Raw genomic sequence first — 3,333 nt, forward strand, 5'->3', positions numbered from 1 at the left:
ACTCATAATGTCATTCAAAAACATATTGGCCACCGTCATTCTAATGTGTCCTTATGAGTGACTTTCTTGTGAGTATGAAACATCCTGTTTGCAATGACCCTCGGCCAAGCTTGTGCTTCGTGGCCAATGACATTCATAACATTCCTGAAACAGAACTATTACAGTGCATGATAAGATTGATGATATGTCCGGATGATAGTAGGAATCACATATTAGTTGTGCCTGACAATGTGTTTGCTGGTTGATACACATGCAGCCAAGCATCATACGAAAGTGCATGTATGCACCATCTACAACACTTGTGCTGTACAAAGACATTTCTCAACAAAAGAAAATGGATAAAAACATTTATTGACTGGGAAACATGCAGAGGTTAAATGAAAGAAAAATATGGTGTACACCTGTCAAATCTTCGTTTCATTTAATCTATCTACTTAACATTGATGACAGATTGCTTTTGATGCGCAGGGTCCTTGTAGGGAATCCATGTATGGTGTATCCATGCATGTGTATCCTGCACGAAAGATCGCAGTAAATATATAAGAGTTGCAAAGAAAACTTTATCCACCACATCGTGCACCTTAGAACACTTAGATGTACTGCCAAGGCCCCGTGGAGATAGTTGACAAAAAAACACTTTTGTGAAGTTAGAGTTAGTCAAAACTGCATCTTATATCGCATTTCCAATCGAAACTTTCAGCAAATCCTGTTAGAAAACAGGAAAACAACACAGAAGGTCAAGTCCAGCATCAAGTATACATTAATGGAGTTACGTCTGAGTCTTGTTTCTTTGATCTTAGAATTCCCTCAAAAAAGGTGCAATAGGTTCATGAGCAGGCGCAACATGTCCAAGCTTTTTGTAAAGATTGAAACAAATGCCTACCATAAAATATAAACTCGACCAGGCTCACAGGTAGAACGCTCCCATCTTCTTCTGCAAGCTGTCGTCTGCTTCAGTTCCACGAACAGGTGAGATCACCGGGTACATATGTAAAGGATACCAGAAAACATTCATGAGTTGGCGCACCACACAGACCTTACAGCTCACACACAATACATACAATGTATTCAGGCAAGTCTATGTTTATATACCAGCAAGGGCCTTGAGTGATGGGCTCAGATTGCGCTATAAGAACAGGTATAACCTGAGCAACGGCTCATGGCAGACAACTGTAATGGTGCCATTGCAAGCCGAACTTTCAGAAACTTATGTACTTAGTAAACACTATGTGGTTGGAGAACGCAGATTAACATATAGGTCATTTAAATGACGAAAATTACATCAGCTTTGCTACACAATATAAAATGCATAAATTGATAAGAGTATGTGTGGCCCATGTGCAAACTCCATAATGCCGAGCTTTACATATTGTATTATATGATGAATTTGAGCCGTTTAGGAAAGTAATTCTAGTCGTGTTAAAGTCAATCAATGCCTGGAATATCCGTTGGAATTTGTAGTGCTGCAAGCCATAAAAAAAACCGTTAACCACTTTTGTCAGCCTTCTGTAAACTTCTGCACACATAGTTACATATGAGAATTTAGATTTGTTTCCCCTAATAATTACTTCATAAAATTAAAGTAGCACTCTCACAATGAATGCTACATCTTAGTCGCACAACCTGCAAATAAGAGCGCTTTTTCAGTTTCATGCTGCCTTAAGAAAAGCTCACAAAAGTAACATGAACTTTAGATAAGCACATAATTGAGGTGTGCTTTTGCCACCCCAGCACAGTGGATAAAAAGCTCTTGAAACAGTGCTGCTTAACCATTACAACAACTTCTGTTAATATAAACCAGTATGCTTCAGGAAACAATATAACGACGGGAAAAATATTTCACATCATTTTTCTCAAACACAAATATTGCAACAAAAGGCACCTTGCCAAACGCAACTAACTGGCATATTTGTCTAGAATTGATAGTTATAAACATGTTGTGTTACTTCAAATTAATGTACACATGGTGGTAGTACCAGAATATAACGTAATTCACTGACTTGTATTATCTTCAAGTGGGTTCACCCAACGCAAGTTCGTTTCTCGTAGCAACGACCTTGCACAGTCAGATTAAAATCCTAACCATAGTGCCACTAACTTCTAACAAAAACAAGCGCGGTGCAGTAGTCGCGGAGAAAGCCACAAACACACGCCACTGCAGAGCGCCGCAGCGTGTTTTTATATCTTCCTCCCCGCGTACTACATGCCAATTATTACTGAGTTTACTGAAGAGTTACTTCATTTGTACCTGCATCATGAGAAAGCTAGGCGATGAACGTTATGTTTAAAGCAGTTCTATTTCCGAAGTGATAAGCCATCGTACAAGTAGCTTCAGGCGATGATCTCGTGCAGTATACAGCTGTAGTCGATTTCAATAACTTTCGACGACGCTAAGGAGTTTATTTACAGAATCACAACTGGGCTACAAAAAATCTTGCAAATTATTCTTCCTTCGGTTTGCGATCGCTTCTGAGCGGCGGAATCCAAGAACGGGCCACTTTCTCCTCTCGGTCGCGGCCCCGTCAAGTCTAGGGGAAAGGGCCATGCTCTCAAGTACTGCAGTCCTCCCCTCCCCCCTCCGGTCCCTTACGTCCAAAAGGAAAACGCGAGTGCGGCCCTCCCTGCGACACATACATCGCGCAGACGTCCCCAAGGTCACCCAGCCCCCGGGTAGAGAAACGGCAGCGGCGCTTTTGTGGGCCCCCTCCACCCTCCCACGCCAGCAAGCGGGAAGCGGGTGGGCCGAGCGACAGGCATTCTTGGAATAATCGAACAACAGCCAAGGAAGAAGAGCGCCATGACAAGAAACGCTTGCGTTACAGAAGCGAGCGGAGTATCGCGCAAAGCAACGCGCCTTCATCCACCCGTTGCAGTTGTAGGTAGTGAACGCACATGGTGAATGCTTCATACAACCGTATAAAGTGCACAGAAAGCATTGAGCATAGCGTAAAACATACCTGTCTATCATCCTTCCTCTGGCCATCATCCCCGCAGAGTGAACACACCGCTCAGACGATCACACTCGGTTCCTGCGTAAAAGACGTCATGTAATGAAGTAACCTAGCTGTGTAATTCAGAAATATTCTAGAACTTACCAAAATCAGGCATCCACTGTGCACTCTTCAGCTTTACAGTCCACAATGTACCGTACACTCGGCGACAGTCTTGTAAAAGGCTGCTGTACGTCCGCACTCGCCGTCAGTCACGAGACTAGGACCTAGATCGTCTTGGAAGGTACACTTGATATTGAATCACGTAACCAACGTGCATAAACGATAAACGTGGTAACGAAGCATTGCAGAACACAGCATGGCACACACACACAAACCGCGC

General features: G+C 42.9%; 1 long non-coding RNA gene across 1 annotated transcript; it reads right to left on the reverse strand.

Moving 5' to 3' along the window:
- Nucleotides 1–429: 429 nt before the first annotated feature.
- Nucleotides 430–3,113, reverse strand: LOC119407216 (uncharacterized). Its single transcript, XR_005186651.2, has 3 exons — nucleotides 2,958–3,113; nucleotides 884–948; nucleotides 430–514 (listed from the first exon to the last, which is right to left on the reverse strand). It is a non-coding gene; the product is annotated as an uncharacterized LOC119407216 (long non-coding RNA).
- Between the last annotated feature and the right edge of the window lie 220 nt (nucleotides 3,114–3,333).

Source organism: Rhipicephalus sanguineus, chromosome 10, assembly GCF_013339695.2.
Source record: "Rhipicephalus sanguineus isolate Rsan-2018 chromosome 10, BIME_Rsan_1.4, whole genome shotgun sequence".
NCBI lineage: Eukaryota > Metazoa > Arthropoda > Arachnida > Ixodida > Ixodidae > Rhipicephalus > Rhipicephalus sanguineus.